Source organism: Pantherophis guttatus, chromosome 7 (assembly GCF_059756535.1).
Source record: "Pantherophis guttatus breed Tessera chromosome 7, ASM5975653v1, whole genome shotgun sequence".
Classification (NCBI taxonomy): Eukaryota; Metazoa; Chordata; class Lepidosauria; order Squamata; family Colubridae; genus Pantherophis; species Pantherophis guttatus.
In genome coordinates this window covers 30,030,256-30,055,136 of record NC_142069.1, presented here as the reverse complement: position 1 = coordinate 30,055,136, position 24,881 = coordinate 30,030,256, and the positions used below count along the sequence as shown (strand labels likewise).

At 37.1% G+C, this 24,881-nt stretch overlaps 1 protein-coding gene across 1 annotated transcript in view; it reads right to left on the bottom strand.

The window, feature by feature from the left end:
* PICK1 (protein interacting with PRKCA 1) overlaps window positions 1-17,860 on the bottom strand; it is a 66,941-nt gene extending 49,081 nt beyond the window's left edge. Inside the window, exon 1 of the mRNA XM_087873871.1 lies at window positions 17,470-17,860. The gene's annotated coding sequence lies outside the window, so the exon portion shown is untranslated. The remainder of the gene's footprint in view (window positions 1-17,469) is intronic.
* Between the last annotated feature and the right edge of the window lie 7,021 nt (window positions 17,861-24,881).

Here is a 24,881-nt window from a genome sequence, read left to right as displayed (position 1 = left end):
TTTTGTGATCACCTTCTGACAAGCAAAGTCAATGGGGAAGCCAGATTCACTTAACAACCTTGTTACCAACTTGACAACTTCAGTGATTCACTTAACAACTGTGACAAGAAAAATCATAAAATGGAGCAAAATTCACTTAAAAACTGTCTTGCTTAGCAACAGAAATTTTGGGCTCAGTTGTGGTCGTAATTTGAGGACCACCCATAATTTCTATATCTTAACTGGAAATCATATAAATTAATGATAACTTACCTAGTAAGCTTTCTAATTATATCAAATATTTTAATCCATTTTTTAAAAAAATCATTTCATTACCCCTTGTCTCCACAGAGGTGTCTAATGTCTATGGATGATTTATTCTTGAATAAATACAAGATTGACAACAAAGCTTTAGCATCTGGGACAACTAAGCCTTTCTAATGTGACAACTGAACGTTTTCCTTGCGGCACAATCTTACTTTTATTTACATATTTATTTTGCAAAGTGCTTTTTAAAGAGCAGTAGAAAAGTTCACTGCCATTGTTCTGACCCTGGTGGACAAAATTAGGAATTCTGAATGAGATGGATTGAAGGAAGTTCTCATTTTCCCAAATGTGTCTTGGAAATGGGGACAGGCCTTGTGGTTTGTGTATTCATTTTCCCTTCTATGACTATAGCATCTGATCACACAAAAGATAGATTTATATCTATATTTGTGTCCTGCCATTATAATTTTTGTAAATTATTCATTACAGCGAACATATCCAACACACCTTTCTCCTTCTATTTTCCCCAAAACAACCACCCTGTTAGGTGAGTGAGTTAGGGAGAGAAAGAGACAGAAGGTGGGAGGGAGAGGGGAGAGAGAGGGAGGGGAAGGAGGGAGAGAGGAAGTGTGTCAGGCTTGGAAACCATCTTTTTCATTGGAACTTCAGGCCTGCCACATTTACCACTGTGGAAAACTGGGAGGTGGGATTGTACGAAGCCAGGGTGATAGATAGTCATAATAACATTCCTTTCTTAGAAAGTCAAGGACATCTTGCCCTGCACCTGGATGTCTGGAACTGGGAGGCATCTCTAGTTGGGATGGTGCTTGGATTGGACCATGTGATGGTCATATGGATGTTGGGCAGGGACTTGAACTTACCTTTGGGTGGGGAAAACCTGGAAGCTCTCAGATTCGGGTTTTCCCAGATGTGCCAATATGACATCTCTAATAAAATGAAACTTTGAGGAAACTCAAGCCTTGGAGTTTTCTTTCACTGGGGTGTTACTTGGAACCCTGACATTGGGAGGGAGAGGGGGAGAGAGAGGGTGGGAGGCAGGGAGAGGGAGAGGGAGAGAGAGACTGGTCCAAAGTCACACAGTTGGCTTTCATGACTAAAGCATGACTATTATTCCTTACAAGAGGGGACGGGGATAACATGTCTCTTAAAAAAGATTGGAAAAAAGTAATTGGTTATTACAATGTTTGGAGGTTGATGGAGAAAAATAAAAGTTGGGACAGAGAGAAGAAAAAGTCCCCCAAAGTAGAAAAGAACAATAGAAATAATTATTTTAGAACAGCATTTAAGCAGCTATATTATTTATATTTTTCCTTAAAATGCTGATTATATATAACATCAAGTCGTTTTTAATTCCTAAGGACCACATGGATTATTTCCTCCATAATGAACAGTCCCTAACCTGGTCTATCTTTCAGGTCTTCCAAAGATGCACCAATCCCCATTGCAATTGAGTCTACGATCCTTCTAGCTTTTTCCTCTTTCCTTTCATGTTTCCCAGCATTAGAGCATTTTCCAGAGCACTATTGTAAAACTGAGTTGCTTATTCAGATTAGTCCCTTGAGGACCATTTACCAGCAAGTTCCAGCCATTTGAGAGCTATTATTGTCAACCTGTCGAGCAAAAGATAAAGGGATTCCTATTTTGCTTTCCAGTCCTGAGATTCCCTTGTAATCTCCCAAGTACTAACCAAACCTGCTTATGTTACCGAGCCCAGATGAGTTCCACCAAATGCAATCAAATACCGGTTTACCCTTACTGGTGTGAACCAATAAAAATATATTATTTTAATTATTGGAATCATTTCATTGTTTAAAAAAGAGAAGAGGAAAAACAGTCTTCTCCATGAATGATGCGTCTACTGTGTTATTTCCATTATTATTATTTATTTTTCAATCTATTTGGTTACTTTTTTGTTCATTGTTACATTTTACCAGTTAGTTTTTGTAAACTGCACTGATAACAAAAAAAAGTATAAAATATTGGGCAACATGTAAATATTGTTAATAACAACAAATAAATGCCAGTAAAATGTGCTCTTCATGGAAGCCTCAGCATTAAAAACCCTGAAGAACCTAAAACATCAGCCAGAGGAGAACTTGGAAATTCCTTTATCATCAGTCACACTATCTCTTCTATGTTATAGGACCATATCTTGAGAAATTCAAATTTTTTTTAAGGAAAATGTATCTAAGAACGTATCGGATGTTGTCCATGCAGATTTTGTAAAACTGCAGATGGATATGTAGGGAATTAGAATGTGGCTGGTTTATGAACAGACACAAAAGTGACATAATCTAGAAATGAACTCTGCCATCCATGCAGAATAAGGACTATCCATTGCAAACAAATGGCTTGCTGGAGGAAGAGATGTTTGCTTGACTGCCTGGAGCAGTCATTATGTAGTGATGGAGCAGTGTTAAGAGTATTGGACTAAATCCATAAAAATCCAGGTTCAAACCCAGCCTCATCCCTACAAACTCACAAAGTGAGTTTGGGACAATCACTATTATTTAGTCCAGCTTATCTCAAGGAACTGTGAAAAAAAATGGACAACAGAATACTATGTACAGTATCTTAAGCTTTTAAAGAAAATAAAGGATATAAACCACCTACATACATTATTTGATTGCAATAGGCTGCAACTGTTTGAACTTGAACGAACATTTATAAAGACAGCATAAACAGCAAAGGATAACAACAAAATCTCTTCTGCCATTTTCACAGTTGGGTCATGATGCTAAATACTGTAGCATGACTGCCAGCTAGTCTTTAATAACTAAAAGTGGACTCACTGCAGCATAACCAGTTGTGAAACATTACCGGTTTGCACCGGTTCAAGTGAACCGGTAGTGATAAAAACTACCAGTTCGGACGAACTGGTAGTAAAAAACAACTACCGGTTCCTCTGAACTGTATTTCCGATGATCAGCTGTGCCGCGCAATTTAAAATCGCTAGAAAGCAGGAAATCCTCCTTTCTAGTGAAGCTAAATTGCGTGGCACAGTTATTCCCCCCTTGCTGTTCTACTTACCATCCCAAGCCTCATTTTTCTGTGCGAAGCATGCGTTTGGCACGCACTGTGCATGCGCCTGCATGCAGTGCACATTTGGTGCAAACCACATATGCGCATCCAGCAAACTGGTAGCAAACCAGTTCAGATTTCACCACTGAGCATAACTATTATTGTAACCAAGCTCACCACCACATTGCTTTTCAGTCAGTAACGCCAAATATCTACAGTACCTTGAACAAAATGAAGCATTATTATTTAAAAATCTAACAATCAATACTGAAATGAGTACTGTCACAGTATTGAAATCATTCATACACTCAACACAGAGTGTTCCATAATAGCAGCAGATCAGGACATTTAAAGTTCATTAAAAAAAGAAGTTACAATAAACAATAACCCTCTAAAATGTTAGGAAGGAGCCTAAGGATTTTCAAAGAAAGGCATTCCAATGTTTTGGCACAACTATTGAACAAGTCCTGTTTCTAGTATTCATTAATCTGATGGGACAGATCATGAAACTTATCTTGAAAGTCACACAGGAAACTGTGATGGTTCAGTTAACAACCTGAGGGAAAAGATGACTCTGTAACAGAGCATCTGCTTTTCATGACATCTGCTTTGACACAAAGATCTCAAATTCAACTTCAGGATCTATGATGAAAAGGATTAAGCAGCATGTGATGGAAAGACCTCTGCCTGGGAATCTGAGTCTTTGGAAACCCATCAGGCCCTCTGTCATGGCAAGGACTGAATTATTGTTGTTGTTGTTGTTGTTGTTAATCATCACACAGTCAGCCAGATGTTCAGAGTTGCTTTGGCATTTTTGTCTATCTACCGAGTCCTTACCAAGGACCTGGGATAGGCAGATCTGGATGTTTGATGGTGTTACAGATGTCGCGGGATGGAAGCTGTTCCCAATAAAGCTGCCTTTTGCAATTGCCTGAACACGAATTTGTCGATGGTGATGATGATGATGACGATGATGATGATGATGGATGATGATGGTTCATCAGATGTTCAGACTGTATTTGGCATTTTTGTCTACCTATCGAGTCCTTTCCAAGAAGGATGATGATGATGATTTATTTTTATTTATTAAATTTGTATGTTGCCAATTCTTCCAGACTCATATCAGCTTACCACAGTATATAACGTTCATGGTACAATTAACTCACAGTCCTAAACAACCCCTATATCAGTGCTTTCCAGTTTTGGGACCCTAAATAGCACTGAATTCCAAGTCACCCACAACTTTGGTCACATTCCAAAAGCAGCTGAAAATAGTGCTTTTCCATGAGCCATGTAGGGGTTGATGCCAGATGTTTTTTCAGCTTGTAAGTTTTTATACACCTGACTTGTAGTATTATGTATTGTTCTATTATATGTTGTGGGCCACCAAGAATATTTCATGATTGTGATATAAATGTGATTAATAAATAAACTCCTAACATTCCTAATTGTTCATCAGAATGGCTGAGGATTATGAGAATTATTGTCTAGCTAATTAATAGTTAAAACTGACTTTGCTATATAGACATGTAGTCAACTTTGTAAAAAGGACCTCTTCAGTAATGTGAAGGCTCTTATATTTAAGAATATAGGCATCATAGTCAAGGGCAGTGTCCCCATTGGTCAAATTTCAGAAGGTATGTGGATGTATAGAACTAACTTTTTATTTTTTATTTATTTTTTATTTATTTCGTCAAGTATGTATTTTATGACAGATATAAGTGTAATCATAATTATAAATACATGAAAAGGATACGAATAAAAGAAAACATTAGGACAGGGACGGTAGGCACACTGGTGCGCTTATGCACGCCCCTTACAGACCTCTTAGGAATGGGGTGAGGTCTACAGTAGACAGTCTAAGATTAAAGTTTTGGACATTTGGGGAAGAAACTACAGAGTCAGGCAGTGTATTCCAGGCATTGACAACTCTATTACTGAAGTTGTATTTTCTGCAGTCTAGTTTGGATCGGTTTACCATGAGTTTGTATCTATTGTGTGCTCTTGTATTGTTTTGGTTGAAGCTGAAGTATTCATTGGCTGGTAGGACATTGTAGCAGATGATTTTATGTACTATGCTTAGGTCAGACGAAAGACAGTGAAGTTCTAAGTGGTCTAAGCCCAAAATTTCAAGTCTAGTGGCATAAGGTATTTTGTTGCGAGCAGAGGAGTGGAAGACTCTTCTTGTGAAATATCTCTGGACTCATTCGATTGTATTAATGTCTGATATGCAATGCGGGTTTCAGACAGATGAGCTGTATTCAAGAACTGGTCTGGCAAAAGTTTTCTATGCCCTAGTTTGCAGTTCAATATTACCAGAGAAGAAACTATGCAAGATTAGATTAACAACTCTTAATGCTTTTTTAGCAATGCTGTTACAGTGAGCTCTGGCACTTAGATCATTTGAGATGAGTACTCCAAGGTCTTATCTGTTAGGTTGTATCCATCCAAACTTTAATTTATAATGATGCAGGACTGGAAAAGACAATTTAAGAATGTTATCAATTACTTGAGAAAATTGTTATTTCATCACACTGTTTCTATTTGACTAAGGGCACATCCATACACAAGGATTCCTTACCTATTCAAAAGTAGACTATTGTGAATTATAGTGACACCACTTTGGGAACTGAAGGACTGGGAAACAGAATGTGTAGACGTGCCTTCACTCTTACTAACGAGGCCAAATAAAAATAGAACAACAATCTGATTGCTAGAATTGCTCTATTTCTGAAATAGAACAACAATCTGATTGCTAGAGAGTGAGGCAAAATGAGTGAGGCAAGGAGTAATCCTTCCTACAATTTGTTTTCTGGAACAAATCATATTTTTTTCTTTAGATCCTGCAACAAAGACTATTTTATCTCCATTTTCAGTTTCAAGGATAAATCTAGCTGAAAGCATGTGAAACTCTTCCATCTGAATGTGAATTCTTTTAAAAGGTCTTGGCCAATTTCCTTGCAATGTGTATTTCTGAGAAAAGGGTGGGAAGCTGCTGGTAATGGATGGATTGGTTCTCTGAGGTTTGATTCCAAAGATTGCAAAAAGACATGGCATTTCTATTGCCCAAGATCACTCCCTGATCTCCCCACTTGCACCAAAATCCTGACAGTAGGTTATCAACAATGAAACAGAAGCATCATCTGATGCACTAGTTCTGCAAACTAGTATAGCAGAATGAACAAAGTCAGGGACCCAGAGAAGTTTTTATTGTGGAGAGTAACATAAGAAGAACCCTGTCAGATCAGAAAACATATCATCTAATTCTGCAATTTGCCATATAGTTGCCAATCAGAAGCATTCAGGAAGCTCATAAGCATGGACATGTGGGTGATTGTTTTCTTTTGATGTTGCTCCATTTGCAGCTGGTTTTCAAGGTCTGCTGCCTATGATTCCAGAGGTAGTAGCCAACCAACAACACTAGGTTCATTGATAGTCTGATTCTCCCTAAATATGTTCATTCCTCTTTAAAACCATCTATATTTGTTGGAAACAAATTCAACAAAATCTGTTCTATACACTGTGTAAAGAAATACTTCTTTTTTCAGTTCTATATTTTTCTATATTTAGTTTCAATGGATGACCCTGAAACCTAACCTCATAAGAGAAATATCTTTGGTTGAAAATCAATTAATTGATGATGATTTGAGGAAACGAGGTCCATAAGATTTGTATTCTATAGTTATGAGTCAAGTTTGATGTGATCCCATAACTCTTTTTTTAAAAAAAACTGCTCGCCTTTTCCAAATAAGGTACATTACCATTTTTACTATTTCATTGGCTCAATTCTTCCAAAAATCAAAATATTGACTTACTGATTTAAAAATTAAATAAAGTGCTTATCTGTCTTTGGGATGTAAAGCTTTTATTCATGTTTATTCATGTTCAGGTTTATTCATGTCAATAATACCACTTAAATCTTCTCAATGTCCGCTAGCATGTAATATAGGCTTTGAAAATCTAATCCTATTGGGCGCCATCCTGACATAATGAATTATACTGCCATAATTCCTAGTTAGCAATGATGGAAAGTGCCAAGTTAAGGAAGGCTAGTATAGTGGGACTACAAATCAGTAAGCACTATTAATGAAATTATAGATGATAGATTGATTGACCACCTGTGGTCTACTTGTGGGAATTTGTTAAGCACAGTCCTAATAATTGCCTAGATCAATTTCAATGAGAATATAAAGAACCTTAAGAAAGTTGAGTAGGAACCTTCAATACTTCAACGAAAATCTGAGCTAGCCCATAAACCATCCAATCACAGTGTTCCTTATGATAAAAGCACTTTATTTATATAATGATAATTATGTCTACATGTGCATCTCAACATGTAAACTAGCACACATTTCATGCAAATTAATATCATGTTTTAAGCTCATTTTTGCAGCACATTTTCCCTTTTTTGGCAATAATCTCTTGTCAGGCTTTGGAATTATAACTTCTTCCTTTTTTCTCCCAAAGTTGCATTCATAATGCAATTAAGTTTTCACATGTCTGTATTAGCTCAGGAGGTTTTTTTTCCCCCAATAATGGAAAGACATTAAATGAAAACTGCTGTATTTAAAAATAATTCCCATTCACATGAATCAGAAAGAAGGATTAATTTAGAATTCTGTCCAGTTTAGAAAAAGAAGATGGAACGTTCCTTGAAGTGAATACTTTCCTATATGAAACTTGGGGAGAAATTTCTACCATATCAAAAGTGTACCATTCTACACAATGCATGAATTAGCCCTAAATTATCTGTCTAATCAAGACACAATGCCAGCGGGGGGTTGGTTAAAACAATGTGCTAATTTTTTTTTTAAAAAAAAACATAAAATGAAATTCAGGGTTAGTAAATATCACTTCTGCTCCTTTTTACAATTATAATTAGGAAATGCTTCAAAGAAGAATCTTGTGGCATTATAAAAGCAAATTTATTATTACCTAACTTTTTGTTGACAGTGTAATCATCAGATACATGGAGTCTAATCCTATGAGAGGATTATTATATAAATATAGCTTTTCTGGAGAGGAGAAGGAAGAGAAAAGGAGGAATAAAGAGAGGAGTTGTGACACAAACACGTTAGCAATAACTTTACAATAATGCCTTTGATATCTATGTGGTGTGAACTCCTTGTCACAGCGAGCTTCTGGTGAGCGGATGTGAAAGTCGGAGGATGACCACTGATCTTTTTTTAATAATTGACACCTGTGGATTCCAGTGCTTGTCACAGAGTGACAGATCAGAATCCAAATAAAGGGCTACTGCAGCCCTGTCATGCCCATGTCCTGGGCCATCCTCCAGCTGCAGTAGCATCCGCTCGAGACCCAGACAACAATTCCTACCAAGTCCTTTGCACAGATTTCTCTCTCTCCCTCCCTCCCTCCCTCCCTCCCTCTCTCTCTCTCTCCTTTTCTTTTTAAATCCCCCCCTTTTTTTCAAACATATCATTACAGTGAAACAAAAATGGTGGGACAATAACGCCATTGATACAGCCTTCTCATCACCCGCTCCTCCCTCCCTCCTTGGTGCGTGCCAGCACTCTTTCCACCCGCCCAGAGCTGGAACCAGTGCCAAACAACCTCTGCTAATAAACAAGAGGAACCAGATAAACCAGGAAGACAATAGAGGGATTTGTTGCGTTTAGAGATGGTGGGAACAATGTCAACGTCGCGCGCAGCTGCATAGAGCCCCCACACACTTGCACCCAAGCTAGTATGATTTATGAAAGGTCAAGGTTTGTCGTGTCTTAAATGGTCCCCTCTTTACATCATTTATTAACCCTTCCTGTACAATGGGCCCTTATTTTATAGGGTGAAGGGTTTGTATATTCAGAATTTCTTTGAGGTACTGAGAAAGAAGCACACAGAGATTCAGCTGTAGGCATTTTTCCATTTTTTGAGCTCCAATGGATGATGGCTAGTATGAAATATAACTCAGTTTATAAAACTGAAGTGATGATAAAGCAATGCAAATCAATAGCAAACAGAGGAAAAAAGAATAGCCCCAAAGAATATGCCCCAAAGATAAAAGATTATAACTGAAAATCAAATGACAAAATGCAGAAACTGAAATGGAGAGGACGTAAAGAAAAGCATGGTATGATAAAACAGATGTACATATTAGCAAATAGCATAGTGGAACAATAGCTGTGAAATATTTTTATTACTACTGTTTACTAGTCTGATGAAGAAAAATTATGAAAAATGTATTAACAGAATTTAAGATTTGTCCCTGCAATAACTTTATAATGTGCCACCTCAATTAAAATGTTCCTGATTTCAGTTATTTATCCATTATTTTCAGTTTACAAATATTGACATCAATCAGTAGTTACAAAATAGCAATTGCCATTCCACTCTCTATATTCATTTTATAATTTGAAAGTTTCATTGACAGTAAAATTGGCAACTTTATATCTTTCCAACATCTAGTTGCTAAAATATATTTGTAGTCTGCAGGTGGTGCTGGGAAAAAATATGTAGGCATTCTTGGTTAAATATATCAAACTCTGAAGATTAATGTGTGAACTTGTAAGACTGATCATATTTTATTTTATTATTTATTTTATTATTTTATTTATTATTTCATTTTAAATTTATATGCTGCCCATCTCATTATCCAGAGTCTCTGTCTGTCCATCTATCACATATAAAACTGAAAGAACTTTCCTATCCAATCATTTGGAATTTAGAATTAATTAGGAGTTGCATATTCTAGGAAAGGCAAATATCTGTACACTATAATATAGTATAAAAACAGAAGAGATAATAATTCTGGTGTATTTGGGTATTATTGGAATTCATTCTGCTGACTGAGAAGAGTTCCACCATGCCATTTATGCTGGCATTCCAACTAAGCAAGAAGGGAACACATCAGAGGTGGGTTTCAGCAGGTTCTGACCAATTCTGGAGAACTGGTAGCGGAAATTTTGAGTAGTTCAGAGAACCAATAAATACCACCTCTGACTGGCCCTGCCCCCATCTATTCTCTGCCTCCCGAATCCCAGCTGATCGGGAAGAAATGGGGATTTTGCAGTAACCTTCCCCTGAAGTGGGGAGGGAATGGAGATTTTACAGTATCCTTTTCCTGCCCCGCCCACCAAGCTATACCCACCAAGCCACACCCACAGAACCGGTAGTAAAAAAAATTGAAACCCACCACTGGAACACATCCTACTAATATCTACCTCCTACCCAGGTCTTAGTGCAATGCTTTTTCCCTTGGCAGCTTAAAAACATCAGTGTGAGGGTAAATTGCAAAGTGTCTCTTGGGTCCAGTTTAAAAGGACTGTTGCAAGGGTAACATGGATGAGAAGTTTAAGGGAGGGGGAAAAGCTTAGGACTTGGGAACCCTTGTCAGTGGGAAAATCCAGCTGCAAGATACATTAACAGTGATTCTTTTTGTACTGTATCTTGGCAAAGTTAATCAGTCCTACTGTCCCAACAGAGGTTATAGAATCTGACCACATGGACACAAAATTGACTTGGAAGCTATAAAATTTTGCAGGTGAAGAACATGCAACATGCCCCAAACATGCCCCAATTGTAGCTCTTGAGCCAGAAAAAGTTGCAATTCGTATTTTAAAGCAGGTAATGTTGATCTAATCAGAAATTTGTCAGGATATAGATTCAGACACAGGCACAGCAAATAAGGAAAGAGCAACTATATAGTAGAGGAGAGAGATCTGATCAATGTGGCTCAAAACATTTAATCTCTGGTTGGGCCATTGGGAAGGAAACAATTTAAAGAAAGGAAAAATGTCTTCCTGAACATTTTCCATTTTGTTCTCTACTTGCCAACAGAATTATTTCTGCCCTTGCTTTGGCATCTCGGCCTCAGGGACCCACTCTTTCTCTCCCTCTCTCTTTTACTCACACACACACATACACACACACATTCTTCTGGGAGCCGATCAGGGTTTGAATGACACCCCAGATGACTCTTTGCTATTAATTCTTGAAAACAGAAAGAGCTCCTTGTTCTTATTCCCTGGGAGGAATTACAAGGAAGGAGGCAGCAGGCCGAAATGTTCCTGGCTTAACCCTTTCCCTGACTTCCTGGGATGTTTCACAGAGCAAGGGTGCCAAAGACACAAGTACTGCTGCGGGATTCTGGTTTTCCATGAATGTTCCCTAAAAGATGAGTGCCTTGCCAAAACATGGCCAAACACCCTCATATCTGTTTCACGCATACAGGCTAACCTTCAGCCTAGCAAATTGTTTTAAAAACATTCTTTGTCACACTGATTATGATATCAAAACAGTGGTGGGTTGTTACCGGTTCGCCCCGGATCGGGCGAACCAGTAGCAGTGGTGGCAGGAGGCTCCGCCCACCTGCCCGGACGTCTCTGTGCATGTGCAGAAGCATCGCATGTGTGCGCCCTTGAGCGGACCGGTAGCAGACAAAATTGAAACCCACTACTGTATCAAAACCTACAGTATATAGGACTTAATGGTAAAAGATACCCATAATCTTACAGTAGATAATGCAAGTCTGGGAGGGTGAAAGCTAATTTTAAAAAGCTATTAAAACTGATGTTGTAGTTGATATTAGAAACTTTTTATTCTCCATCAGGGCAGGAAGGGTTAAGAACAAAGGAATAGGAAGTGAAGAGGTACACCTGTCCTCTTTCATCGTTTAAAATGGGAAGTAGGCAAAGAAATTGATCCTCTGGCAATTGTAGACCTTGTTTTCTTTCTAAAATAGTTGGATATGTTACGCTGACTCTCTTACGTTTTTCAGATCGATCCAAAGATTTCAATAAAATCATACTGCATAGCTATTCTACATTTTCCTCATGCACAAAATTTATTTTTTATTTATTTTTATTTGATTTGATTTTTATACCGCCCTTCTCCAACAGGACTCAGGGCGGTGAACAGCCGAGATAAAACACAACATATAAAATTTAAAAAACAGTTTAAAAGACATTAAATAATTTCAGCCCACAATTTAAAATAACCCAGTTAAAACCAATTTCAAATTAAAACCGAAAGGATGGGATCAAGCCAGCCTGGCTAGATGAAATAAATGAGTTTTCAGGGCCCAATGAAAAGTCCGGAGGTCTGGTATCGTGCGTATCTCTGGGGGTAGGTCATTCCAGAGGGCAGAATAAAGAAGGAACAGTGTGAAAAGTTTAAAACAAATTACAAATAATGAACAGATATATCTGGGTCCCCATAGAAAATGTTATGGGTAATTTGCCAGGTACTGTGTAAGAAAAGCCTAATCTAGTTACATTTTGATTCCCAAATTCATAAAAATCATTCCAGTTACTTTTGCCTATAAATATTTAAAAGAGAGAAAGACACAGTGTGCAATACTTCAAGTATACAGTATTCCACAAATGAGATACAGGATAGTGATAATATTCCTATGTTCTTAACTTCTGTTAGATTGAACTCTCTGCAAGTAGGCCTATCAGTATGGTTGGCACAGGAGCCATATCTTAATTTGACAAAGTAGTCCTAATCATCCATGATGTTAATTGCTAGGCGAGAAGGTTTGATGATGATCAGAAGAGATTACAGACCCACACTCCTCTATGTAAGGGAAGCATACAAAATGTTTTGTCATTAAAGACAAAATCACCACAGTCTGAATGCAACTTTAGAATAGAATAGAATAGAATAGAATAGAATAGAATAGAATAGAATAGAATAGAATAGAATAGAATTCTTTATTGGCCAAGTGTGTTTGGACACACAAAGAATTTGTCTTGGTGCATACGCTTGTGGTGTACATAAAAAAAAAGATACATTCGTCAAGAATCATATGGTACAACACTTAATGATAGTCATAGGGAAACAGTCAATATAAATCTTAAGGATACCAGCAACAAGGTTACAGTCATATAATCATAAGTGGGAGGAGATGGGTGATAGGAATGATGAGAAGATTAATAGTAACGCAGACTTAGTAACTTGAGAAAGACACTGGAAGATGCAGACCTGACTTTGGTCTTTAGCTATCCTAAGATGGATTCATTTGGAATACTTTCATAAAAGTATTGCTGAGATAGGGTAGACCATTATTAAATGATTGCATATGAATGCACAGATATTTTTTATTTTTTTTAAATGAGCATGGAGCCATTTGTGCCCCAAAAACATTTTTTTGAAATAAAAATACTTTTCCTTTGTACCATCCCAGCTTCCTATGTATTTGTTATTGTAATGTGCAAAATTAGGTGAAGCAGGAAGCCTGGGTGTGCGTGCAGCGGTGAAATGGAGTTACCTTCGCTACCGGTTCAGAAATGAGAGAGCGTGCACCTCTTCTGCGCATGCACAGAGCTTTCTGCGCATGCGCAGAGGGATAAAAATGGCACTTGATGACATCCCAGCTGGTGGGCGGAGTCTCCTGCCGCCAGCCCTACCGGTTTGCATGAGCCTGATAGATCCAGCCGGATTTCACTGCTGCATGTGTGTATGTCTATGTGTGTGTGTCCTTGGCATGCTGGCTACTCTGAGTGCTATCCAGGGGCCTAGCAATTCTATTTGAGACAAGGGCATTCAATGTTATATTCAAATGTATGTATGTATGTATGTATGTATGTATGTATGCATGCATGCATTCAATATTAAAAGCTCACCTCCATTTGTTTGTGAAAAAAATGTTCATTTCGTTCTTGTTTTTTCTGAGTAAATTTAAATGTTACATTTCAAGAATTCTATATATTTTAATTTTTACTATCTGTCTGCTTTCTGTTTGCCTACTTGCCTGCATATCTATCTACCTATCTACCTATCTATCATCTATCTATCTGTCTATCTATCTATCTATCTATCTATCTATCTATCTATCTATCTATCTATCTATCATTTAGCTAGCTAGCTAGCTATCTCTACCTATCTACCTACCTACCGTACCTACCTATCATCTAACATCTATTGCCAGCAAATTTCCAGCTAGCTACTTTCTAAAAGAAACAAAATTTAGGTCCTGAAATTTCTTTCAATTCATAGAGGTGTAATACAACAATATTTAATTTATAGCATTCTTGGCAAGCATGCCAACAAGTAAAAAAAAATCACAGATGTCAGTAAAACTCAGAATTGTACCAGGATTTTGAATTATATTATGATCTTCTAAATTCATCTCAACCAGTGATGGATAACCTGCAGTTCATAAACTTTTCCTGATCATTTCACCCCAAGTCAGCAGAGATACATTTCATGGCAGGAAGCATATGTAAACTATAATATAAATCCTAAAAGATGTTTTGAAGCACAAAGATACCCAACCTGAACATATGGTTTATCTAATCGTAGAAAATTACACGGTTGTCCAAACAGGACAGACAGAAGACATGCAACCTATTACATAACCGAGGGCCCTTCCTTCCTTCCTTCCTTCCTTCCTTCCTTCCTTCCTTCCTTCCTTCCTTCCTTCCTTCCTTCTTTCTTTCTTTCTTTCTTTCTTTCTTTCTTTCTTTCTTTCTTTCTTTCTTTCTTTCTTTCACCTCTTTATGTTATAAACCACAGTGATAATCAAGCATCTGTATTGGGAGCCCTGAGGAGCAGAGCAAATTGACAGACTTCTTCGCATATATTGCAGATATTAACACTCTGTCACCACTCTTATGATTAATAGCATTTATTAAAACTTAGCTGCAGTACCTGAGAATCCCGGCTTAAAAATTACTCTTATATGGAAGGGCATGCCTTTTTTCAAGCTTTCCTTTAATCTCCTTAAGAACTGAGTATGTGCACGCAGCAATCCAGCACATGAATGAGACTACTTTCCAGGCTATGGAAAAAGACTAAATAAACTGCAGTGTCTAATCCAGGATGTTTGTTAAATAACTCATTAGAGAATAAGAATAAGAATAATTAATTACTTAGCTACTAAAACTTATCAGGAACTTTAATATTCAGAGATATTCCCTAGTCAGGTTTTCGTCACTAGAGGAGTAATTAGATTTCACCTACTACGGGAATTTCTGGGAGAGTTGGAAACACTTTGAAGGAAAAAAGTTAAAACTGCTAATCAATATCTTGGAGATCTGTTTAACATAATATGTCAACCTGTGATGTAGAGTGATTCTTATCAGTGATCAAGTCAACAGAAAGCATGGCACTCTGATTTCTGAACCAGTTAAACAGACATGAAGATAATTTGGGACCAAGAAGGCCTTTAAATACATCACTGGTAATAATGATCCATTTTAAAAGTGATCCCTTGTGTATAAAATAAATTGATTTATATGGCCACCATACATAACTAGAATTGTATTTTCCAAAATTCTTTGGGGAAGGATAGCCATAGGTTCTATATAGCTGCTACTGTCCTCATGGTGCTTCCAGTTTTCTGTGGCTTAAATCATCTTACTTCAACATGAAATGAAACAGGATTAGTAAGGGCTTTCTTGATATAGAAGGGTATGGGAATTTGCATGTTTATTCCTTATGCAAGTCAAATGTGCTTACAGAGATGCAGCATCATTCAGAAGCACATAGCTAGGTAGTCAGTTAGTCAGCTAGTCAGCTAGACAAGGGGATCCCACAATGAGATGAGATGGAGAGAGGGAGGGAGGGAGGGAGGGAGGAAGAGAGGGGGAGAAAGAGAGAAATTGGACATGTTTATTGGGGTAGCCAAATTCCTTTCCAATCTTTTGTGGATTGGAATTATAATTTGACATATCACTACATTTGTAGCCTCAAAAGAGTCAATAACTACGTAGAAAAGATGGCTCAGATAGGATTGTGCCCTATATGTTCTATTTCTCCACAGAGTTCATTCACATCTCATACTTCTGAAAAAGAAATATGTTAAAAATAGACTTGTTTCTTTAAGTGCATATATTCACAATATAGACTTAGATTACAAATCTGAAGCTTCATTCTAAGCAAGGAAATTAATAAATGGTATCTTTATAAAAATAAAGATGTCCTCTGAGGCCTTAAATTCCATTATATTCCTGAAACTTTTGGATACAACCATAGAGACATCTCAGAACAGTTATCAATTTGTGAGAAAAAAAGCTGATATATACTGTAAATTATCAGATAATTATTGTACATTATCAGACAATAATAATATCAACTATATTAATTCTAATTACATGTAATGCAAATAAATGGAAATCAATTTCCTTTTTTAGGTTTCACCCACTAATTTTGTAGTGGGTGTAATTTTGTAGTACCTAACATCTAGCACAAAGAACATTTGTATATTTGTGGCATAGACCTGATAGACTTCAGACTGTCACAGAAGTTAAATGGTCTTAATAAAATAGAGATCAATATCTAACAATATGAGGAATAATCAGCCAATTTACATTCATGTTCATAATTAAAGACATAGATTTAACATCATCCTAAGAGAGGCATTCCATTCTTCCTTCCTTCTGCTCATCATCTTTGAATTTATATTGCACAAAGGGCATGTTCTGTAGATCCTATGCAAATTTGTCTGACTTTACAGGCATTTCTTTTTGTATAGGCTTGAGATAAGGATTCAGATTGTTGTGTCATAGAACTGTCTTTGGGCAGCAGTTCTCAAATCCCAGGATTTTATGTTGGGGGAATATTAAAAGTCCATGCAGCAAAAGTGTTCACTATTTGTAATACAGAAAAGATTAAATAAAGTAGAAAAGATAGAAATAAGGTGAACAGGAAGAAGAAGGAGGAGGAGGAGAAGAAGAAGAAGAAGAAGGAGAAGGAGAAGGAGAAGGAGAAGGAGAAGGAGAAGGAGAAGAAGAAGAAATTACATATACAAATGTAAATGTACTGTTACTTCTTCCAATTCTTCAACACCTGTGGCTTTATTACTTTTTTACCCACTAGACTTCATCATAACAAAATCATTTAAATTTATCTCCATTAGATTATAAATTGTTTGAAATACATGGACTCCCATTTGTAGCCTTTTGCCTTAACCCCAGTTTGAAAAGATCTAATGAAAATTTCCATCTCTTTGCCTATCTGCTCTTGCAAGGGAGCCTACCTACCCCACAGAACCCAGTAGAGGGTGACATTCATTTCTGTGTTTCTACCAAAGAAGTAACCTAGACGCTTTTCATGACATCTGAAAAAAGGAAGTGGACATGTGAGTCCTTTCTTGAATGGGGTCTAGCATCTTAGCATCTATCAGAACTTGAAGAGAAGCTAGAAGTCTGCACTTTATACATCTCCTCCTTCTACAGAATAAAACTAAAAGAAAATAAATAAATAAATAAAACTAACCTTCATTCCCCTGATTTAGCTCCAGCAAGACTTCCAAGCATTGGCAGTGGCAGATTAAGTTGACAGTTCCAAGTAGTGCCAACGATCTGCTCTACCAGTATAACCTAGGAAAATGGTGGAGAATCAGAAAACCGGCATGGTGATCTCAAAGATATAAAAAAAAGGTACCACCAACCAGGGGTTTATAGTTCCTTCTGAAGCAAGGAATAAAATGGGCCTCTCCTCCCATTCTCCCACTGTCTGAGGCTACGTCTTGTTCTGTGAGGAAGCATCGCATTCCAGGGAGGCCCTGAACAGTCCAGAGCCATCAGAAAAGGCTCAGCCATAGTTGTGCTGTGACCACTAGCCCGGCTCTTGTGGTCTCTGCTTCTTACAGCCCTAAATGCTGCCTGGTTCTGGGCAAAAAAGGACGGGCCTTTAAGAAGCTGTGTGCATGTGTGTGGGGTGTGTGTGTGCGTTTTAATCACATGATTATTGTTCACCTGTATCTTGAACAAAGGCAGTGCACTGTTAAAAAGCCCAAACAAGAAAGCAGGCAAGAGAAGGGGGGAGAAATTGAAGGGGTTGTTGAGAGAAAGAGAGAGCCCTTATCAAACTTTCGATTCATGGGTCTCTCTTTCTGTCTACACACTGGCGTTATTGTTCAGCCATTGCGTGTTGAACGTTTTCCCCTCTTTCCTTCACCCGTTATTGCTCTAGTGTATAGAAATAATTAATAGAGTCCCTCCAATTTTCCAAAGGGGTAGGACACCAGTCTGTTGCCCCCAAGACAAGCATCATCTGCAACAGATACCTCTATCATATTTACAATGTGTCTGGACACATCGGTTGTGGAATTGAGGGTATATAACCCACCTGTGTGTATATTTCCCCCAAAGGTTGAGATAATTAAAACATCAGAACTCTTCAGTGGCTGAAACGTTTTCTAAGAAAATAAATAATATATGGAAGCTTAATTTTCTTCCTTCAGCTCTCCTTGATATGTGGAATCTATTGACTAATTTCTCTTCTGACAAGTTGTTTTTCTAATGTGTTCATTAATTTCTCTATTTAATTTTGAATAGAAAATTAGTTCAGTTGGGGAGGTCTAGATTAGGCCTTTGTTTCTGCTGTTGATTTAAACAGAGAAAGTTAAGATGGACATCACTATGTAGAGAAGTTCATACTAGCCAATATCAAAAAAATATCAAAAGTAGAATAATACTAGTGCAAAGGAGACTAATGCTGAACAGGAACCACCACAATCACACTAGTCCAATTTTTATTAATGTAACATACTTGTAATGCATTTTCGTTAATGGCAGCCTAAAGGAGAAGGAACCTTAATACAGTTAGTACTTAATGGTATCTTTTACACTCAGAAAAATCTAATGTTCAGTCACTGACACTTTCAATTAGAAATAAATTCAATTAGAAATAAGCAAGTGCTAACAAGTCATCTGCCAGAGATCCTGAAGAACTGCTGTTAGCTCCAGTAGGGACATAGAATTGAAGGGCATACATGACTTTTAAAAGGCTGGTATGTAATATACCTATTAATGTTGCTACAAAATTGCAATTGTAATGCAGCAGAAAATGGAAATCATGAAATAAATGGGAAGTATAATTAATTAAGCTCTGTGGGAAAACGGAATCCAGAATCTGGAGTCCATATTTTCCTATCTTTGTTTCTTTATATATTTCAAATTACCAGACTGTCCAACTCTAAACGTCTGACTGGCTTAATATTGTCTTGTAATTAATGTATCTTATTTTCTGATTTTGGCCTGTTTTGAGACTACAAAAGCACTGGAGTTACAACTCTCAGGATCTGTAATTCCACACATTTGGAACAAGCCGTGTCTAGTAAAACTATGCAAGGCTTCAGTTTCTGAGGCAAAAAAGTATTCAGAGCAGGAGGGGCTGCTCCTGTAGCACCCCAGCAACTGTTGAAGCAGCTGAGTGTTTTCTTGGGATTGCACATCTGTCCTCCACAACTACAGCATAATCCTGGGAAAAGATACATTTCGTTTAAGATTTGCAGACAGGTGTTATTCAGCCCAAAGCTGAATAGAGTGAACAAAAGCTCCCTTAACCAAAGGCTCCTTCAGACAAGGATGCAATTGCAGACATTAAAGTCAATTGAACCCCCTCCCCACCTGAATTTAGAGTTGGTGCTATTGTGTATTGTTCTGGGATCTTCCTTTCATAGTAATCGGGTTTGCTACAAAATTTTCTGTTTTCAGTAGAAGTGGTAATATTGATGGTTCCTTTCCACATTTCCTCACCTGCTAGCAATCTTGGGATTTTAAACAGCAAAAACAATTCACCAAAATTATGCTATGAAATCAGACAATTTGAGCAGAAATAGGAAGGCTGCCTATCTGTAAACGTCCAGATTTATAGACAGGTGTCTAGCCAACACGTTCATGAAGAACTGATGGATTGAACTTGAAAAACTATTTTTTCAAGCATGAGATCTAGTCTAATCAGAGTAGCACCAGATTGTAATGTCTCTTTCATTGTAGCTGTAATATGTAGCAGTGGAAAATATATCAGAGAACTCCATACTGACACTATATGTCCACTAAATGGGGTACGTGTAGTTGCAGAGTGGGAAACTACCACATGCTTAGAAGTATTTCACATTCAAAGTGTAAGAGGGGGAGCCCAACCCACAGAGATGATGCCACATAAAATGTAAAGAAAACCAGAAATAAACTCAAACTTGTTACTTGTTCACTTTCTTAAAATCAGTGAAGCTATGAGAATCAAAGTTTTTCCTTGTCTGTATAGCATTTTTTAAAAATAAGCATCAAGTTTACTTGTGACCATGGATTTGTGAATGTGTTTCAGCTCCACTAATAGGCTGTTTCCTGGGTGCAACAATTAGTTATTTATTAAATTTATATAGCTGCCCATCTCACGTAAATGACTCTGGACAGTGTATACTGTCAAGAAACAAAACACCAAACCTTCAAAATAATTAAAAACAAAACCATTAAAAAGACAATTAAAACAGTTAAAAACTATAATAAAAACACGGAAGAATGCATTCTGAACTTAAACACAATGCAACCATTTAACTATTTAATTAGTCAGTTTAAAGAATACAACAAAGTAAACAAGTTACACTTTCCAGGTTTCTCATGTCATAAATTACCACTTTGATGCTTTCCAAAATAACTGTGGTTATGAAAAATTTCTTCTGCTTCTCAAATCCACACACACATACACACACCTTCTATTGTGATGGGAAAAGCTATCTCTGATTGTAAAGCTTGACTGGGGGGGGGAGAGATAATAATTTAAATCCAAAGGTAGGTAACCTTTTGGTATTTTGAGAACATGCTGTGGATTATTTCACAAAATGGTGGCCATATGATTTGTGTTCTGATTGTGACATTCCTGTCTATTTCCTACAATCTCTGTTTATTATATACTTTTTTTGCAAACAGAGCACTAAATTGAAATTATCCATCATTGTTATTGGCTAAAAACATCTGGGGTACCAGTACACAGCTCAAGATGATTCCTAGAAATGAAGATTTTTTGGGGGGAGGTTAATGGTTGGCTTAGCTGCATCCTAGCTTCCCATTTACTTACAGTTTAAATAATCTTTTTTAAAAAATAAGGGCAGATAAAACAGGGAGCACAGATTAGTCATGTTGCTGCAGAGTTTTCATTCTAAATAGGATCCACTTTTCTTCTGAGAAACAATGATTTATACGTATTGTTCTCTGAAATATACCTTTCTTTGCGCTGGCCTAGTTAAGCAGCTCCATTCATAGTTACCACAGAAAGAAAGAGAAACTTCTGCAGATGTCCATTTTTTCATCTTAAGGTCTTAGGAGAAGCAAGCTGGCAGAATTCTCCTTTCTAGGTGAGATTTGGAGAACCCTTCCAGGTTCGAAGTTGAGTCCCCTTTCATGAAGTGGACCCTTCTGTCAATTGATGCCTTGCTTCCTCTTGCTTGACCATGTAATTCCAGATGCTTGAAGATCGCTATGGCATCCAAAATACTATTGTCTTTCACTAGCAAACTGCACCTGGGCATGGGGAAAATTGCTGCCCTACCTCTTTTCTTTTCCATTGTTTCCCAAGTTGCACTTCCCCACTCGAAGCTGAATTTTAGCCTGACTTTGGAACAATCAGACCAGTGTTTCCAAGCCATGGTGATATCTCAGGGGACCAAGAGATCCACCCCCCCCTCTCTGCGCCTTCCCTTCCCTGAGGCTATTGCTCTGTCTGAAGAGTCTTCCATCTCTCACGCTGGCTGAAGATGACCCTTTCTAACCAGGCTTGATACAGCTGAGTTGATGTAATATAATTACACCATTTGAAGTAGGCCATAGAAATGAACAGTTCCCCTGGGTAGAAATTACCAAACTCTTGTTTGTTCCTTTTAAGTGGTGGGATGACGATATTCAGGTTATGGTCGCAGAGGGACCTGGTTTGAAATGCCAAAGTTATTCTTCCCAATTAGCACATATTTTCTGGAAAAACATATATTTATCACTATATTTTCCATAAAATATAGCCAGAATTTACAGAATTTAGATACAAATGCAGAATGATATGCCATACATTATGTGTCATAATATATTTTTAAAAGTGGTATGTTTTGATGTAATATTAGGTGTGACTGAATCATTTTTGTAGTTTTTATGCTACAATTATGTCAGTCTGGGATGTATAGGGACATTTTCAGCATCCTGGAGCTAACAGAAACAAAACATGTTCATATTTTCACAAATATATATTTTACATGCATAATATCAATTAGTTTCTTCATTGAATGATAACTATGGCTCCAACCATGTAGATCCATTAATATCTTTCAAATACTTTAGGCCAGTGTTTCTCAACCTTAGCCAGTTTAAGGTGGGTGGACTTCAATTCCTAGAATTCCCCAATCAGTGTTGCTGCCTGGGGAATTCTGGGAGTTGAGGTCTACCCATCTTAAACTTGCTAAAGTTGAGAAACATTGCTTTAGGCTACAACTACATGCACAATCCCTGCCCTTTTGCTGTATTGGCTAGGGTTCATGGTTATTACACATTTGTTAACAAAACCAATTAATTTTATTTGTGAGTTTTTATGATGTATTGTCCTGTCCACTTTATTTATTTTTTTATTTCATCTATCAAATTTAAAAATCACCCCTCTCCTTCACAGAGGGAGTTTGGGCAGTGTACAAGTAAATTATGAAAACATAAAAACTGTATGGAAAATTTAGATAAGAGGCAAAGATAGTTAAAATTCAATATTAAAAGTTAATTCAAAGGTGGGGAGAAGGCCTTTGCTACAACGTCAATTATTTATGTTGATAATTTGACCATTGTTATTGGTTTACTGTTACAGATTATAATATTTGTCAGTCATAATCTTTGCTGCAACCACATTAACTATTGTTAAAAGAGAAAAAAGTTACCATTTTGCTGCTAATTTTGTTTTTTAGTGCATACCTGGTGTAACCTTATACCCTCAGGTTGTCTCCTCTCATCTGGGTGATCCACCATGAATCCAGCTTCAGTTACTATCATTAATGTAACTATTCAGTTGAATACATTGTCCATAGTGGGGCAAATGTCTGCTTGGCATTAGGAATTTAGTTAAGACATGAGTGAGAAAGCATTAAGTCTTGGTCTCCCAGTGGGTCCACTCTTATTCCTTCTGTAATAATTCAAATCAAACCAAGTTTATTACAGTCAAAGACCAGAGACCAGAACAAATCAAAACACTCAAGGAATAGCCGGTTAAAAATTATAGAATAAAGTAATAGATCAAATCTATATTAAAATCACAATTTGGCATCCAATCTGTCAGTTACATATGCCTAACTATACTATAATATCAATCTTTAAACTGTGAAGCCCACTCACTCCTTCTGTAATAGCATTAGGAACAATAGCTGGATTCATACATGTGAAACCCAAATTGTATACTATTATTGGTTTCCACTTCCTGTATTGGAATTGTTTTTATTTCATTTAATTATATGATTGATGTCTGTTTAATGATATATTACTAATGTATGTATTTATTATTTTTAAACATGAGTTATAATTTTATTTCCCCCTTTATTTTGTAAATCACTGTGCTTCTTTGTCAATGAAAGTGGCACAGAAATAAAACATAACAAAACAGAATACATGAATACGGTCCTCTCCGTAGACTTATAATTTTCTTCTTCTGTCATATTAAAAATTACTGTTGGATGGATGGCAATATATGGAATGGTTTTAAGACCTGCACTTGATCATTCCTGATCTACGTTCACAAAATCTGCACAACGTTGTCTAATTCTTGTTAGAGACCAGTGGTGGGTTGCCCCCAGTTCGCACCGGTTCTATAGAACTGGTAGTAAAACCGGTGGGAGGCTCCACCCCGATGTCATCAAAACACTTCTGCGCATATGCAGAAGCTTCTGCGTGAGCAAAGCATGCGTGTGTGCGCAGCCCTGCTGCGAACTGGTAGTAAAGGTAAGTAGAACCCACCCCTGCTAGGGACCGACTGCACCTTAAGCTGTAATATTGTTCAGTTGGTTTTACTTTAACATATTATGTTATGTGAAACCAACTAGTTGTGATTTATTAAATATACTGTGGTTAAACATATTATGGCTTTGTGTGCAATAGTTGTGAGTCCAGCTATCATGTTAATATCACAGCTGCTTTTATTGTCTGTGTTAGTATCCCAAGACTGCCTTCGCCCATCCTTGTTTGCTGGAGCAAATACCACAACATTGTTATTACAGCATCTTCCCAACAAACAGGAGAGAAAGACAACAGTTACGTTCTCAAGAGTAGCCTAGACAAAAATATAGCAACTTTCTGTTTTGAGGCATGATTTCTCAGCTCCCTGACCAAAAAGAAAGACAGATAATACAGCCTCTGCAACACCAGATTTCACCAATGGTCCAAAATATACAATAATCTGATTTGTATTATAATATTTATTTTTGCATAGGAATGGGGATTGTTAAGCATCACGGTTAAAATGACCATTTGGGTACTTAAATGGAAAAAATGTTTATTGGAATGGTTGCATGTGACAGTTACCAGGATTCAGCTGATTTTAAAGAAAAAACATTTTTGTTGCAACTGTTCTAGAATGCCAGAAGTAGTGTAAATTCCACAAGATTGTGGAATCATCTATACTTGAATCTATATTTCATGGTTCTGATGTGCAAATGCCTTTTCTGAGTTTTACTGCATCTTTGGAGCTGTCTCCTGAGGATTCTATTAAATGTCTGCAAGTCCATTCCATCAATATTAATATTAATATTGCGAGAATCATTGGAAACTTAAAATGGTAACTCAAAGGGAAAGAAAGATGTATATATATATATTTTTTTGTGGTCTATGTGTTTTCTCCACAAGAATGTGGAAAAATCCTAGGAGGGATGGTTTTAGCCCTTTAGCCCTTTT